The sequence below is a fragment of the Lontra canadensis genome, unplaced genomic scaffold (assembly GCF_010015895.1).
Source record: "Lontra canadensis isolate GAN:19392208 unplaced genomic scaffold, GSC_riverotter_1.0 scaffold18, whole genome shotgun sequence".
Taxonomy (NCBI): domain Eukaryota; kingdom Metazoa; phylum Chordata; class Mammalia; order Carnivora; family Mustelidae; genus Lontra; species Lontra canadensis.
In genome coordinates, this window is record NW_022631012.1 from 6,509,079 (window position 1) to 6,528,235 (window position 19,157).

The following is a 19,157-nucleotide window of genomic DNA, read 5'->3' on the forward strand; positions in this document are numbered from 1 at the left end:
AAGCCATAGGCAGGGAGTAAATATTTGCAAAAGACATATTCGGCTCGGGTCATGGTCTCAGGGTCCTGGGATTGAGCCCTGCATCAGGCTCTCTGCATAGCAGAGAGCCTGCTTCCCTTCTTCTCTCTCTCTGCCTGCCTCTCTGCCTACTTGTGATCTCTGTCTGTCAAATAAATAAATAAAATCTTTAAAAAAAAAGAAAAAGAAAAGAAATGTTATCCAAAATACACAATGAATTCTTAAAACTCAAGAAAGCAATCTAACATCAAAAATGAATCAAAAACTGTTAAGGTTTTTGTCTGTTAAGGACACTTCACCAAAGAAGACATCCAGATATCATATAAGTATATCAAAAATGCTCCTTATTATGTGTCATCAGAAACATGAAAATTGAAACAATGAGAAAAAATAAAATAAAACAACAATAAAATAACACTATACATCTTTTAGAATGACCAAAATCCAAAACAGGGACAATACCAAATGCTGGTGAGTATCCAAGTAGGAAGGCAAAACAGTACAGCCACTTTGAAAAACAATTTGGTGATTTCTTACAAAATCAAACATCCTCTTGCCATACAATGCAACAATAGAGCTCCTTGGTATTTGCCCAAAGGAGTTGAACACTTAAATCTACACAAAACCTACACAGAGAAGTTTATAGCAGCTTTATCCATAATTGTCAAATATTGGAAGCAACCAAAATGTCCTTCAGTAGGTAAATGGATAAATAAACCACTGTATCCAGACAATGAAATATTATTCAGTGCTAAAAAGTAATGAGCTAGCAAACCATGAAAAGACATGGAAGGCCTTAAATATATATTAATAAGTAAAAAGAAGTCAATATGAAAAGGCTACATACTATATGATTCCAATGATAGGACATTCTGGAAATGGCAAAATATGGAGACAACAAATCAGTGATTGCCAGAATCTGGGCAGTGGAGGGTGGTATACATAAGCAGAGGATATTTAGGGTAGTGAAATTACTTTGTATCATACCGTGAGGGTGGAAACATTTCATTATACATGCCCAAATCCATAAAATATATAACACACAAAGAATGAACCCTACTGTAAACTATAAATTTTAGGTGATGCTGTTATGTCAGTATAGGTTCATCAGTTGTAACAAATGTACCATTCTGGTGGGGGTGTTGATAATGAGGGAGGCTATGCATGTGTAGGGGCAGGGGAGATATAGGATGTCTCTGTATCTTCCTCTCAATTTTACTGTGAACATAAAATTACTCTAGAAGTTAAACTTTTTTTAAAAAAGAATAAAAATAAAACACATTAAAATATATGTGGTGCTATTAAGCAGTGCCTAAAAAGAAACTATGACCTTAATTGCTTATTTAGAAAAGGAGAAAGTTCTAAAATGAGCAAGTTTCTATTTTATGAAGCTATAAAATTAAGAGCAAATTAATCCCAAAATAGAAAGAAAAAAACAAGAGCAGAATTCAATGAAATAAAAATGGTGAAAAATAAAGAAAAGTCAAGGAAATCAAAAAGTGTTTCTTTGAAAAGCTTGAAATTTTTTACAAACATCTAGCTGAACTAGGAAATAAAGGGAGAAATGCAAACAAGCAATACAAGGAATGAATAGAGGGGGACAAACTGCATAACTACAGACATTGAGTATAATTAAGGAAATATTATGAATAAAGTTATGTCAACAAATTTGACATCTTAGATAAAGTAATAAACACCTTAATAGACACAAATGGTCAAATTGAATCAAAGTAGAAAAGCCAGATCAAGGAGCAAGATGGCAGAGGAGTAGGAGACCTAGGTATCATCAGGTTCCAGGAGTTTGGCTAGACAGTTATTAAACCATTCTGAACACCTACAAATTCAACAGGAGATCAAAAAGAAGAAGAGCAGCAATTCTAGGAACAGAAAAGTGACCACTTTCTGGAAGGTAGGATGTGCAGAGAAGTGAATCTGAAGTGATATACAGGAAGAGAGACCACAGGGAGAGGTGCCAGCTCCTGGGGAAGTGGTAAAACAGCAGAGTACAAAATTGGAACTTTAAGAAGTCTACCCCACTGAGGGACATTGTTTCAGAGTCCAAGCAGGGGGTGGAGCCCTCATGGGAGCAGTGTGGTCTCAGGACCCACGGGGTCACAAAAAAACCAAGGGTGTCTGACTATGGCAAAGCTCACAGGTATCAGAGTGGGGAAGCCAGCTACAGAGACAGAGCTGAGCAATGGGCTCTCAGCTCATGGTTATCTTAAACTGTGATCCAAGGCACAGTCAGACCACTGCTGTTTGGGCAGTGAGGGAGACTACCCCCTTCCTCCTCTGGGAGAAGTATCACAAGAGCACACTTCAGGAATCTGTTGGATTTGAAGACTCCAAATGGGCCATGCACCAGAAATAGAAATGTTCAGTCACAGGCTGGGTAAGCTCGGAGTGTGGCAGGATACCAGGGAGACGGGAGGGATTGACTGCTTTTCTCTGAGGCCACAATGAGGAGTGAACCCCAAACACTTGGCTCCCCCAGGCATGAGACTAGAAGGCTGCCATTTTCACTCCTGTCCTCCAAAGCTGTATGGAAAATGTTCAGGGAACAAACACTACCGAAAGTGAACCCAAGCAGATTACTAAGCCTGTGCCCTGGCAAAGGCAGAGCAATTCTTCCTAAGGCAAAGACATTTCCGACTCAGTACAAAAGACCCCTCCCCCAGAAGATCAACAAGACCATCCAGCAAAGACCAAGTTTACTACTCAATGAGAATTGTGGAACTCCAGAGCTAGGGGAAAGCATCACATAGAATTCATGGCTTTTTTTCCCATGATTCTTTAATCTTTCAAAGTTAAATTTATTTTATTTTTTTCTTATTCTATTTTTTAAAATTTTCCTCCTTCCTATTTAATGTTTTTAACTATTTTATCTTATCATACTTTTTTAAAAACCTTTTACTTTACACTGTTAGAGTCATATTCTATCCATTCATTCTATTTAACCTTAGTTGTTGTATATATATAGGTTTTTCTTTATTTAAAATTGTGGGATACAGTTTCTTCTAATAGATCAAAATATACCCTCAATCTAGCACATGGCTTAGTTCTAGTCTCCAGCCTGATCACATTCTTTCCTCTTTTTTTTTCTTTTTTTTTTTTTTGAATCAACTTCTTATCTCATCAATTCCTTTTTTAGAATCTTTTTAAATTTTCATCTTTGCAGTCATATTCCATCCCTTCATTGTGTTTACCCTTATTTTGTGTATATATACTTAAGTTTTTCTTTCTTTAAAGTTTTGGGAGGTAGTATCTTCTATGATACCAGAATAAACCCAAAATCAAGTGGGTGGCTCTGTTCTATTTACCAGTCTAATATAGTTTATTACTTTTTTATTTTTTTATTTTTCCCCTTTTCTTCTCCCCCCAGTTTTGGGTCTCTTCTGATTTGGATAGTGTATATTTTTCTGGGGTCTTTACCACCCTTTTAGTATTTTGTTCTCTCATTCATCTATTCTTATCTGGATAAAATGACAAGGCAAAAAAACTCACTGCAAAAAAAAAAAAAAAAAAAAAAAAAGAAGAAGAACAAGAGGCAATACTGACAGCTAGGGACCAAATCACTATGGACATTAGTAATATGTCAGAACTAGAGCTCAGAATGACAATAATCAAGGTGCTAGCTGGGCTTGAAAAAAGCACTGAAGATATTAGGGAATCACCAAAGGAGAAATAAAATCCCTTTCTGGAGAAATAAAAGAACAAAAATCTAACCAAGTTGAAATTTAAAAAAAAAAAAGCTACTAATGAGGCTCAATAAAAAATGGATGCTTACTGCTAGGATAAATGAGGCAGAAGAGAATTACTGATATAGAAAACCAAATGACAGAGAATAAAGAAGGTGAGCAAAAGAGAGACAAACAACTATTGGACCATGAGGGGAGAATTCGAGAGATAAGTGATACCATAAGACAAAACAATATTAGAATAATTGAGACTCAGGAGAAGAAAGAGAGAGAGGGGCAGAAGATATATTGGAATGAATTATATTAGAGAATTTCCTTAATATGGCAAAGGGAACAAGCATCAAAATCCAGGAGGCACAGAGAAACCCCCTCAAAATAAATAAAAATAGGTCCATACCCCATCATCTAATAGTAAAAATTACAAGTCTCAGTGACAAAGAGAAGATCCTGAAAGCAGCTCAGGACAAGAAGTCTGTAACTTACAATATTAGATTGGCAGCAGACCTATCCACAGAGACCTTGCAGGCCAGAAAAACTGGCATGATACATTCAGAGCACTAAACGAGAAAAATATGCAGCCAAGAATACTATATCCAGCTAGGCTGTCATTGAAAATAGGAGAGATATAAAGCTTCCAGGACAAACAAAAGCTAAAAGAATTTGAAAACATCAAACCAGCCCTACAGGAAATATTGAAAGGGGTCCTCTAAGCGAAGAGAGAACCTAAAAGTAATAGACCAGAAAGGAACAGAGACGATATACAGTAACAGTCACTTTACAGGCAATACAGTGGCACTAAATTTGTATCTTTCAATAGATACCCTGAATGTAAATGGGCTAAATGCCTCAATCAAAAGACACAAACTATCAGAATGGATTAAAAAATAAAAAAACAAGACCCATTGATATGCTGTCTATAAGAAACTTATTTTAGAACCAAAGACACCTCCAGATTTAAAGTGAGGGGGTAGAAAACAATTTACCATGCTCATGGACATCAAAAGAAAGCTGGGGTGGCAATCCTTATTTCAGAAAATTAGATTTTAAGCCATAGACTATTCTAAGAGATGAGGAAGGACATTATACCATATTCAAAGGGTCTGTCCCACAAGAAGATCTAACAATTTTAAATATCGCTGCCCCTAACATGGGAGCAGCCAGCTATATAAACCAATTAATAACAAAATCAAAGAAACACATCAACAATAATACAATAATAGTAGGGGACTTTAACACCCCCCTCACTGAAATGGGCAGATCATGTAAGCAAAAGATCAACAAGGAAATAAAGGCTTTAAATGACACATTGGACCAGATGGACATCACAGATATATTCAGAACATTCCATCCCAAAGCAACAAAATACACATTCTTCTCTAGGGCACATGGAACATTCTCCAGAACAGATCACATCCTGAGTCACAAATCAGTTCTCAATCAGTACCAGTAGAATGAGATCATTCCCTGCATATTTTCAGACCACAATGCTCTGAAACTAGAACTCAATCACAAGAGGAAAGTTGGAAAAACTTAAATATATGGAGGCTAAAGAGCATCCTACTAAAGAATGAATGGGTCAACCAGGAAATTAAAGAAGAATTGAAAAAATTCATGGAAACAAATGATAATGAAAACACAACTGTTCAAAATCTTTGGGACACAGCAAAGTCTGTCCTGAGAGGAAAGTATATAACAATACAAGCCTTTCTCAAGAAACAAGAAAGGTCTCAAGTATACAACCTAACCCTCCACCTAAAGGAGCTGGAGAAAAACAGCAAAGAAAGCCTAAACCCAGCAGGAGAAGGGACATAATAAGGATCAGAGCAGAAATCAGTGAAATAGAAACTGCAAGAACAGTAGAACAGAACAACGAAACTAGGAGCTGGTTCTTTGAAAGAATTAATAAGATTGATAAACCCCTGGCCAGACTATCAAAAAGAAAAGAGAAAGGACTCAAATTAATAAAAGCATGAATAAAAGAGGAGAGATTACAATCAACAGCAAAGTAATACAAACAATTATGAGAACATATTATGAGCAATTGTATGCAGCAAATTTGACAATCTGGAAGAAATGGATGCATTCCTAGAGACATATAAACTACCACAACTGAACCAGGAAGAAACAGAAAACCTGGACAGACCCATAACCAGTAAGGAGATTGAAGCAATCATCAAAAATCTCCCAACAAACAAGAACCCAGGGCCAGACAGCTTCCCAGGGGAATTCTACCAAACATTTGAAGAAGAATTAATACCTAGTCTCCTGAAACTGTTCCAAAAAATAGAAATAGAAGGAAAACTTCCAAACTCATTTCATGAGACCAACATTACCTTAGTCCCCAAACCAAAGACCCCACCACAAAGGAGAATTACAGACCAATATCCTTGATGAACACAGATGTAAAATTTCTCACCAAAATACTAGTCAATAGGATCTAACAGTGCATTAAAAGGATTATTCACCATGACCAAGTGGGACTTACTCCTGGGATGCAAGGTTGGTTCAACATCTGCAAATCAATCAATGTGATACAATACATTAATAAAAGAAAGAACAAGAACCATATGATACTCTCAATAGGTGCTGAAAAAACATTTGATAAAGTACAGCATCCTGTTTTGATCAAAACTCTTCAGAGTGTAGGGACAGAGGGTACATACCTCAATATCATCAAAGCCATCTATGAAAAACCCTCAGTGAGTTTCATTCTCAATGGGGAAAAACTGAGAGCTTTTCCCCTAAGGTCAGGAACACAGCAAGGATTTCCACTATCACCACTGCTATTCAACATAGTACTAGAAGTCCTAGCCTCAGTAGTCAGACAACAAAAAGAAATAAAAGGCATCTGAATTGGCAAAGAAGAAGTCAAGGTCTCACTCTTTGCAGATGATATGATACTTTAAGTGGAAAACCCAAAAGAAAGAAGCTAAAAATACTAGAGCTCATACAGGAATTCAGTAAAGTGTCAGGATATAAAATCAATACTCAGAAATCAGTTACATTTCTATACACCAGCAACAAGACAGAAGAAAGAGAAATTAAGGAATCAATCCCATTTACAATTGCACCCAAAGCCATAAGAGCAACCTCTTTGACCTCAGTCCCAGCAACTTCTTCCCAAAGGTAAGGGAAGCAAGAGCAAAAATGAACTATTGGGACTTCATCGAGATCAAAAGCTTTTGCACAGCAAAGGAAACAGTCGACAAAACCAAAAGGCAACTGACAGAATGGGAGAAGATATTTGCAAATGACCTATCAGATAAAGGGCTAGTATCCAAAATCTATAAAAAACTTATCAAACTCAACACCCAAAGAACAAACAATCCAATCAAGAAATGGGCAGAAGACATGAACAGACATTTCTACAAAGAAGACATCCAGATGGCCAAGAGACACATGAAAAAGTGCTCCACATCACTCAGCATCAGGGAAATACAGATCAAAACCACAATGAGATACCACAAGTCAGAATGACTAAAATTAACAAGTCAGAAAACAACAGATGTTGGCGAGGATGCAGAGAAAGGGAAACCCTCCTACACTGTTGGTGAGAATGCAAATTGGTCAAGTCACTCTGGAAAACAGCATGGAGTTTCCTCAAAAATTTGAAAATAGAGCTACCCTACAACCCAGTAATCACACTACTGGGTATTTACCCTAAAGATACAAATATAGTGATCCAAAGGGGCACATGCACCCAAATGTTTTTAGCAGCAATGTCCACAATAGCCAAACTATGGAAAGAACCTAGATGTCCATCAACAGATAAGTGGATAAAGAAGATTTGATATATATATGTATGTGTATATATATACATATATATATTTATAAATACAATAAATGTATTGTATACAATGAATATATGTATACATATACAATGAAATACTACGCAAACTTCAAAAAAAAATCTTGCCCTTTGCAAAAACATGGATGAAACTAAAGGGTATTATGCTAAGCAAAATAAGTCAATCAGAGAAAGACAATTATCATATGATCTCTCTGATATGAGGAATTTGAGAGGGAGTTGATGGGTCATGGGGGGCAGGGAGGGAAAAAATGAAACAAGATGGGGTTGGGAGTGAGACAAACCATAAGAGCCTCTTAATCTGGGGAAACAAACTGAAGTTTGCTGGGGGGTAGAGGGGGAGGGATAAGGTGGCTAGGTTATGGACACTGGGGAGGGTATGTGTAATGGTGAGTACTGTAAATTGTGTAAGACTGATGATTCACAGATCTGTACCCCTGAAGCAAATAATACATTATATGTTAATAAAAAAATAAAAAGTAAAAAATAAAAATAAAGTAGAAAAGCCAAATTTCCCTATATCAAACTTTAAAATAATTGAATTCATAATTTAAAACATTTCCAGAAAGAGAAGTCCACATGCAGAGACTTTATTAGTAAATTCTACCAGACATTTAAGGAAAAAATAATGCCAAGCCTACACAAATTATTTCCAAAAAATGGAGAAAGAAGAAAGACTTCTTAATTAATTTAGCAAAACCAATATTGACCTGATTCCAAAACTAGGCAAAAATAGTACAATAAAATAAAATAGGACAATAGTCCTCATGAATTTAGTTGCAAATATCCTTAAGAGCAAACTATAAAAATAATAATATATCATGACCAAAAACGTTTTTTTCTCAGGAATGAAATACTGGTTTAACATTAGGTAATCTATTAACATAATTGATCACATTGAAAAATAATGTTATACATCTCATTTGAAATGTAAAAAAAATTTGACAAAATTTAATACTCTTTCATAATAAAAAGTCTCAGCAACCTAGAAGGAAACTTCCTCATCCTGACAAATGACATCTATGAAAAACCTATAGTTTACACCATGCTCAATGGTGAAAGAATGATCACTTTCCTTTTAAGATGAGGAACATTGCAAGGATGCCAACTCTCACCACACTTATTCAACATTGCTCTTGAAGTCCTCACACTACAATTAAGGGAGTAAAGGAAATAAAAGGCAAACATATTAAAAAGAATGAAGTCCCAAAAGTTCATTTTCGCTTTTGTTTCCTTTGCCTTTGGAGACATATCTTGAAAGAAGTTGCTATGGCTGATATCGAAGAGGTTACTGCCTATGTTCTCCTCTAGGATTCTGATGGATTCCTGTCTCACGTTGAGATCTTTTATCCATTTTGAGTTTATCTTTGTGTACGGTGTAAGAGAATGGTCGAGTTTCATTCTTCTGCATATAGCTGTCCAGTTTTCCCAGCACCATTTATTGAAGAGACTGTCTTTTTTCCACCGTATATTTTTTCCTGTTTTATCAAAGATTAATTGACCATAGAGTTGAGGGTCCATATCTGGGCTCTCTACTCTGTTCCACTGGTCTATGTGTCTGTTTTTATGCCAGTACCATGCTGTCTTGGTGATCACGCTTTGTAGTAAAGCTTGAAATCAGGTAACATGATGCCCCCAGTTTTATTTTTGTTTTTCAGCATTTCCTTAGCGATTTGGGGTCTCTTCTGATTCCATACAAATTTTAGGATTATTTGCTCCAGCTCTTTGAAAAATACCAGTGGAATTTTGATCGGAATGGCATTAAAAGTATAGATTGCTCTAGGCAAGATCAAAAGCTTCTGCACAGCAAAGGAAACAGTCAAAAAAACAAAGAGGCAGCCCACAGAATGGGAGTAGATATTTGCAAATGACAGTACAGACAAAGGGTTGATATCCAGGATCTATGAGGAACTCCTGAAGCTCAACACACACAAAGCAGACAATCATATCAAAAAATGGGCAGAAGATATGAACAGACACTTCTCCAATGAAGACATACAAATGGCTATCAGACACATGAAAAAATGTTCATCATCACTAGCCATCAGGGAGATTCAAATCAAAACCACATTGAGATACCACCTTACACCAGTTAGAATGGCCAAAATTAGCAAGACAGGAAACAACATGTGTTGGAGAGGTTATGGAGAAAGGGGAACCCTCTTACACTGTTGGTGGGAATGCAAGTTGGTGCAGCCACTTTGGAGAACAGTGTGGAGATTCCTCAAGAAATTAAAAATAGAGCTTCCCTATGATCCTGCCATTGCACTACTGGGTATTTAACCCAAAGATACAGATGCAGTGAAAAGAAGGGCCATCTGTACCCCAATGGTTATAGCAGCAATGGCCACGGTCGCCAAACTGTGGAAAGAACCAAGATGCCCTTCAACGGACGAATGGATAAGGAAGATGTGGTCCATATACACTATGGAATATTATGCCTCCATCAGAAAGGATGAATACCCAACTTTTGTAGCAACATGGACAGGACTGGAAGAGATTATGCTGAGTGAAATAAGTCAAGCAGAGAAAGTCAATTATCATATGGTTTCACTTATTTGTGGAGCATAACAAATAGCATGGAGGACAAGGGGAGATGGAGAAGAGAAGGGAGTTGAGGGAAATTGGAAGGGGAGGTGAACCATGAGAGACTATGGACTCTGAAAAACAATCTGAGGGTTTTGAAGGGGTGGGGGTGGGAGGTTGGGGGATCCAGGTGGTGGGTATTGTAGAGGGCACGGATTGCATGGAGCACTGGGTGTGGTACAAAAATAATGAATACTGTTATGCTGAAAAAATAAAAAATTTAAAAAAACATATTAAAAAGAATGAAGTAAAACTATCACAATTCACAACTCACATGATTGTGTAGAGACAATCCTTAAGAGTCTATAAAACAACTAAACTCTTAAGCATATATAATAAGGTTGCAGGATACTAAGTTAATATTCAAACTGAGAATAAAACCCATTTCTACAAAAAGTCTACCAATAAACATTTGGAAATTTAAATTTTTTAATAGCCATTTACAAGTACATCAAAATTATGAATGCTTAAGGATTAATTTAACAACATATATATAAGAAACATATAGACAAAACTATAAAAGATTACTGAGTAAAATCAAATGTGATATAAATTTTTTAAAAGGTGATGTAAATAAATGTAGGCATATAACACATTGGTGGGTCAGAAGACAACCCTGTTAAGGTGTCAGTGCTACTCCAATTCATGTATAGTTTTAATCTCAGTCAAAATTTCAGCAGGCTTTTTTACATTAGTTGAAAGCTGATCCTGAAATTTATATAGCAGTGTAAAGGAATTAAAATAGCTGAAACAATTTTGGAAAAGAATAAAATTGGAGGATTAATATACTCTGGTTTTCAGACTTATTATAAAGCTCAGAGTAAAACTTATTATTGGCAAAAGAGTAGACAGATTATAGATTGATTGAACAGAATACGGAGTACAGAAATAGACCCATGCCTGAATGGTCAATTGATTTTATTTTATTAGAGTAAGCTCTATAACCAACATGGGGTTCAAACTCATGACTCTGAGATCATGAGTCTCATGTTCTACCGACTAAGCCAGCCAGGCATCCCTAGTCAATTGATTTTAGACAATGGTGACAAGGCAACTTCAATCAGAAATAGGATTTTGTTTTTCAGTAAATGGTGCTGTAACAGCTGCATATTTACATGGGGAAGAAAATAAACCCTGGATGTTTCCTCACCTCATACACAAATATGCACTTAGAATAGATCATAATTATCATACACCCTAACACTTCTAGAAGAAAGAACAGGGAGAAAATCCCTGTGACCTTGGAGTAGGCAAAAAATCCTTAAGACCACAAACCCCATGAATCATTTAAAAAATATTTTTGACAAATTGCATTTCATCAAAATTGAAAACTTCTACTCTTCAAAAGATATCATTTAGGAAATACAAAGGCAAGCACTGACAGAGAAAATATTCACAAAACCACAAATCTTTTATCTAGAAATGAGTTGTATACAGAATATATTAAGAATTCTTACAACTTGACAATTCAAATAGCCTAATAAAAATGAGAAATAATATATTTACAGTTACTTCATAAAAGAAGATGTATGAATGACCAATAAATATGAGAAAACATGGTCGGCATCACTCATCTTCATGAAAATGTTAATGAAAACTCCAGTGAGATAGTACTCTGTGTCCATTACAATGGCCCAAGTTAAAGTCTTTCATATATGCCTAGTGTGAGTATAAAATAATACAACAAAATTTGGAACACAGTTTAACAGTTTCTTATAAATTTAAACATATACTTCACATACAACTAGAATTCCATTCCTAGGTACTTACCTAAGAGAAATAATACATGATCACACAAAGACTTATTTACATATGTAAATATCAATTTCATTGGTAATAGCTAAGAACTGGGATGTCTATCATGTCCATCAACAGCTGAACTAATAAAAAAAAAATGTATTACACATCCTTGTGATGGAATAGTACTCAGCAAGCTACTTCCACAACATGCATGAATGTCTGAAAGCATTGTGCTGAATGAAAGAAATCAGCATGGTTTGTGATTACATTTATGTAAAACACCAGAAAGGCAAATCTAGTCTTTAGTGACTAAAAGATTAGTGGTTGTCTGGTCCCATGAGGGACAGGGTATTGAGTGGGAATGGCCACAAATTAAACCAGGTAATGAAAACATTCCTGAGTGTGGTGGTAGCACACAGGCATACTCTTTAGTCAAAACTCACTCTACAGCTTACCTAAAACATACATTTCATTCTTGATTAACACAATAAAGTCCTTTTTAAGGAAATAGAGTCACTGGGAAACAATGTGAGAAATGTGAATTCACATTTTGAAAAAGTCTGCTTTTGTTTACAGTCAGATGCAGACAGATGCTTTTACATAAAATGTTACAGGGCACATGGCTGACTCAGTTGGTAAAACTTATGACTCTTGATCTTGGGATTTTGAGTTTGAGCCCCACATTGGATGGAGAGATTACTTAAAAATAAAATATTTTACAAAAATAAAAATAAAATGTTGTTACCATCACAAGAGTATCATATGGTGAGAGTAACAATTTGGTCAGAAGGAAAAATAGGTTGTAGCAGTTCATTAGTAGTGCAGGAAGGGGTCAAGATCACCACCTTCTTCCCTCACCCTGACAGCCCAGCTTCCCCCACCACCAAGTCAAGACACAAGCAGAAACAGATGATCGTAGCCACTCTGTCCACTTACCTGGATTACTGTTGATAGGTCTTCCTAGGAAATGGCATATCTGTGTTTATCTTCATGTTTTCTATCTTAGGACACAGTTTTGATGCTTACACAAACTCAACATCTATCAAACTTTAGCTTGTGTTTCACAGTTTACATAGTTGAATTTATAGGCTCTATTTCATGCTCAATTGCCTTTTGGAAAGTTACATATTATTTCTTTTGAACATCACAATTTTTCATTATAATGTTCATGATGTGCCATTCATTTTCTCATGCTTTCTACTAGAATCAAGAATAAAGGAGGTAGCATTTAGATAACAGGCCTGTTCATTAAATACATCATTTACATGAATATAACATTCCCAGTTATATAGCTGTATGCATACTACTGCTTTATAACTTTTTTTTTTTTAAGAAACCTAAGGAAAGTTACATAATAAATAAGGGCAAGTAAGTTGGAGTTAATTAAATTCACATTCATTTTGTGAATGTGAAACTGACTGACTGGCTCAGTCAGTTAAGTATCTGCCTTTGGCTCAGGTCATGAAACCAGGCCCCACATCAGACTCCTTGCTCAGCAGGGAGTCTGCATCTCCCTCTCCTTTTCCCTCACCTCCTACTCCCCCTGCTTGTACTCTCTTTCTCTTTCTATCTCTGTTAAATAAATAAATTTTTTTAAAATAAATAAATAAATTCCTATTCCTTTTTCCACTTGGGCAATGGCTAGATTTGTGTGACAGACTTGTCTCAGCATTCTGAATGATGACATGAAATGAGATGCGGTATGTCAGAGACTTCAGACCTTTCTAATGTTTGGAGCTGCCTCATGATTCTTCATCAGTTTGCCTTCAAATGTTATTTTCAAAATTACAAAATTATGCTCATTGAATGGCCCATGTCAATTAATCTTGCTTCAGTGTTTTATGTAAAGTAACAACTGATTAATATTTACCAGTGAAAGTAATCCTGTTTGCCTTTATCATTGCTTTTCTGATATTCTCTCTGATATTAATATATAAAGCATCTTCTAGTGGACTTCTGAAAAGGTAAGGCTACTTTTTCTGAGTCTCTTCAATTATATGGCAGATTTATGTGTGAATGCAAATTTCTCTAGTTATTTTTCATAATCTATCAGTATGCCTTTAAGTTTCCTAAAAAAATTTCTAGAATATCTTATAAATTAATACCATTAGAATAGTTTTAGATTCTTTACAGAATTCCTGGATTTATTGTTACAAACGTAAGGCAACCTTTTAAAAAGATATACATGTAAAACATTACATGGATAAGCACACATCACTAAGACCACCAGCAACAAATGATATGCCATATTTGATGCTCTTTGTACTATCTGATAGCACATAAATCTTTGCATTAGAAAACTGCTTAGAAGCCAGAAAGTGGGGATCTCAACTGCAAGGGAAGAGGTTTAGGTCTGAGAAGGTCACACAGAAGAGGTAATGGGATGTGGAGCAGGTACTATAGCACTTGGTAGAGCCGGTGATGGATGTGAGGAGACAGACCTCAAGTTTCAAATACTGAGCTGTTACTACAGAATAGCAAAGTGCATGAGATTCTAAGGTTCTGGGTGAAAAGAACTTTCAAACACTGTGAAGTCCTCTGAAACAGGAATTCTGAGTTACTCAACCCTTTATTTTTTTGTATCTCCCACAGAACTTGGTACATAAAAGTCATGAGTATTAGTCAAATGCATGACTTATGAATGAAGTGGAAGTCTATCTGAGTTAAAAGTAAGGGGTACTATTTATTCATGAGAGGGGTACACCAGGCTCACCCCTCCAGTCACATCTCTCTTGCTCATTATCTTCAAATAATACTGTTTTTCATCGTATTTTTAGAACACTCAGAGCTCTTCCTTGCTGAAGAATTTTTCCCTTGCTGTGTGCCATCTCCCTCAAACATATTTCCATAGCTGGCTTTTTTGTCTCAACTCGGAAGCTACATCCTCAGATAAAGGCCTTCTATGACCTACTGTATCTTAAGATCTCCCCCAACATTACTCTCTATCACATCACCCTATTACTGTTCTTCTTAACAGCTAACTCAATCTGGAATTATCTTGTCTGTGCAAGACTTCATTTATTTACAGTCTGTGCTATCTTTTCCCAAAGAATACAATTTTCTTGAGAATAAAGATCCTATCTGTTCACTGCTTTACTCCCAGGTCTTCGGACACAACCTAGCTCATGATAAATATTTGCTGAATGAATAAAATAAGCTTCTAAATAAAATGTGACTTTTTATATCAACATAACTCTGAGTTGAAAATGGCAAAAAAATCTCAACTTGAGGCAAAAAATAAATAAATAAAATAATGAATTGATTGGTTTCATCATTTAAGCGATCACATACAAGGTAGAGGAACTGCTATCTAAAACAATGTCATCGGGTGTACACATCAGCTTTGTTTGCCTCTTCAGGGTTGGCTTTGTTTTTTCGTTTGTCAAATTCTGCTTCAGGCATACATCTTAACAATCGGTCCAGGAGAGGAGAGAGCTTCTTTTTCCTGGGAGCCCAGCATATTTCTGCCTGGTTATATCCTCATCACCAACCCAATTACTAGCCAGAGGAAAGAAATGAATTGCTTGATTGCAGCCTAACGGGTCCCACCTGGGACTTATAAGTGGGGTCAATCCCACCCAAATCACAAGACTGAGAATGAAGGAGGGGTGATTTCCCAACGGAAACTTGGCATCTCTTTACTAGAAAGAAAGAGAGCGGATGCTGGGCATCAAACACAAGATGCCTTCTACAGTATCATTCTTCTAATCCCTTAGCTGGAATCAGCCACAGCTTGATTCAAACCTATCCCTTTTGTTTGGATGTTATTTAGTTTTACACAGTTCTGCTATTTCTGATCAGAATAAGGAAGACAGAAAGGAGTACAGAGGCTATGTTATTCAGTATTCCTTTGGTTGTTCATGAATATTTCTATAGCTTCTAACAGCTGGTTGCTACTCTGCCTGAATGCCCCATGGCTCTTTTCTTTGAGCTGGAAGCTGAAAGATAATACTTGGGGGAAAATAAAGAAATTAAAATTTTAAAAATTTTTAAAGATACTTAGGGAAGTCTTGGTGGTATAGCCAGCAAAACTCTGGAAAATGCTTGCTCAGCAGGCAGGGAGGTAAACTTTTGCAGTTGGGAGGTGCTGGGGGGAGACAGAGAGTAACGTCTCCGCATTAGAGGAATTTCCTCTGACTTCTCTTCTGCTTCCATCCTCAGGCTACCTTCACTTACAGCGCTCTCGAATTCAGCACACCCAACTCTGGGATTACCAGCGTCGCTCTTTAGTACCTCCACCTGCATTCTGCCTCTTAAATACCTTCTCCCTCCCACTTCCACTGCCCTTGTCATACTTTGGACTCATGTAGGTCACCTGCACCTTTGTACTCACCTCCTAACCGCTGCCTTTGTGCCTTTTCTAGCCCATCTTCACACAGCTTGAGAGTTCTCTTAGAAATATATACCTGCTCCTTTCCTGCTTATCTCCATCAAAGATTCCTCACTCCTTTTAGATTACAGAAGCCTTTCCAGTATCCTCCCTGCCTCCCTCTGCAGCCACATCTCTTGTCATCTCCTCCTTCCCAGCTCACACTTCATCATGAAACCCTTATAGTTCGCCAAATGCATTACATCCTTCTACACCTTTGTAGCTTTGTAAAGGCACAGCCTAAAACTCTGCAAAGAACTACACATCACTTAACTCCAACTTTAATCAATGAATGTATACATGTATGATAATTAAGACAAAAGGAAAACAATGGAATTATTTTGATTACTTCATTTCAAAGGAGAATATGTGATCTAGATTATATCATAGAAACGGATACCTTCATGAAAGGGAAAATGTCAAATAGGAAATACCCTGAAGAATACATGTTGTGTGCTTGATGATGTTACAGCTAATACAATACAACTCCAGGGGTTGAGCTCCTTTCCAACTCTCTTCAATGTAACAGAAATTCAACTAGAATAAAGACAGCATTCAAAAGACTAGGGCAAGGGGTTGGGGGTGGGGGAGAGAGAGACAGATCTCTGTTAACATGCTCTGGGGAGGTCAAGGTGAGAAGACTTCAGAAATGTCTTTGGTCAGCAAGAATCTGCTCACCTAGAGATGCGAAAAAAAGTTACACAAACTCATAGCTTCAAATACTCAATGTGTTTTCCTATTCAGCCATTTAAATCTTGAATCAAAAGAGCCCATAAGCTCCCAAAATGAAATGTGGTGTTGGAAAAGATTAGGGATCTAAGTAGGAGCTGACTCTTATTTTTTAAGTGCTAACACATTAAACTAACAGTCAGTGAGAGAAAAGGACATTTACCTTTTTACTTGGCTTCTGCACCATTTATAGATACTTCCACTGAGCAGTTTTTATAATAGTGAATAAGTGAAAACCCACATAAAAGCTATCTTTAAAGGCCATAAAGATGAGTAATCTAAAGTTAAAGTGTTCAAAGTCATTTTTGCAACAATTCGTGGGCAAATTTTCCATGGTCTCATGAGGCAGCTTAAGAAGGATTTAGATCACTGTATCTCTAGCTATAGATTCCGTCTAGAATTAAAAGAAGAGCTGAGAAGAAAATAATTTGGAAGTTTTTTTCCTTTTTTTTAGATTTTATTTATTTATTTGACAGAGAGACACAGCAAAAGAGGAAACACAGCAGGGGCAGTGGAGAGGCAGAAGCAGGCTTCCAGCTGAACAGGGAGTCAGTCCAATGAGGGGCTCGATCCTAGGACACTGGAATCATGACCTGAGCCGAAGGCAGATGCTTAACAATGACTGAGCAACCCAGGTGCCCCAATAGGTTATTTTTTTATTCTGACAGTCATAAAATTCTGGAAATAAAAATGCTTTTACCCAAAACTATAATCATGTTATTACTGGTTTTCACATTCTCATAATTGGTAATTTGTCATCACAGTAGTTAAATTCTTATTTATTCCCTGGTTGACTTGGCATAATATTAGTTTCCTGACAAAGAGAGTAAAAATGTCCATATGCTTGAGAGAACAATCAAAGGCCTTGGAGTCAAACTGAACTGGGTTCAAATCCGGATTCATTCCCTTCCACCGGAGCAAGTCATCTACCTTCTGATTATCTCTACATTTTTGAAATGGTGATAACCTCACAGTGTGTTATCAAGATTATATGATAAAATAAACAGAAAAGGCTGAATTCAGTTTCTATGTTATTCCTAAACTACTCACAGGGTGGGCCATCTTTTCAGCCTAAAACTTCCCTGGCTGAGCAGGCAAGAGCTTTACTGAGGAGTTGAGTCCCTGCGTGTCTCATGGAGAGGGGCTGAGGGTAGAAAGACATAGGCAGAGCAGACCTAAAAAGAGACACAGATTGAAATCCTACTTATAAATCCAGATACTTAGTAACCCTTTAGAAAAGTTGAGAATGGCCTTTCCTGATAAATATTTATGTTTCTAAAATGAAACAACCACTGGTTTAAAAAAAAAAGTGAGTTTGGCAAATAGGCAACTTTCTTCCCTGTAATACATGCATCATATAAAATACGATAAACACTAGGGAAATAATTGATTTCCGTGAAGTAAGCAGGTAAATAACAATTATTCAGCATTATTCTAATGAGCCATTATAATTCTTTCCATATGGACCATCTATAGAAACCTCTGTAATAGGTTTCTTTGGGTACCATAACATAGTACCACAAAGTTAGTGGCTTAAAACAACACAAATTGAGGGGTGCCAGTGTGGTGCAGTTGGTTAAGAATACTGCTTTTGGTTTCAGCTTGGTTCATGATCTCAGGGTCCTGGGATCAAGCACCATGTCTGACTCTGTGCTCAGCACAGAGTCTGCTAAGGATTCCTCCTGCCCCTCGCACTCATGCTCTCTCCTGCTGAAATAAATAAACACATCTCTTTTAAAAAACACACAAGTTGATTATTTTACAGTTCTGTAGGTTAGAAGTCCAATAAGGAGTACACTGGGCTAAAATCAAGGTGTCAGTAGGGTGATACTTTACTCTTTCTGTGGGTTCTAGGGGAGAGTTATTTTCTTTGCCTTCTCCAGTTGCCTACATTCCTCAGCTTATAGACCCTTCTGCCATCTTCATAGTCAGCAACAAAAGGCATTCCTTCTTACATTATGTCACTCTGACATCCTCTTCTGCCTCTCTCTTCCACTTTTAAGGATTTGGGGACTATGCAGGACCTACCCAGATAATCCATTGATTTTAAATTCAACTGATTAGCAATACTTAATTCCATGTACAACCTAATTCCTCTTTGCCAAGTAACCCCACATAGTCACAGGTTCTGGGAATTAGTAGGCAAATATCTTTGGGGGGAGAAGGGTGGGCATTATTCTGCCTACCATAATCTCTAAGGAAGAGCACC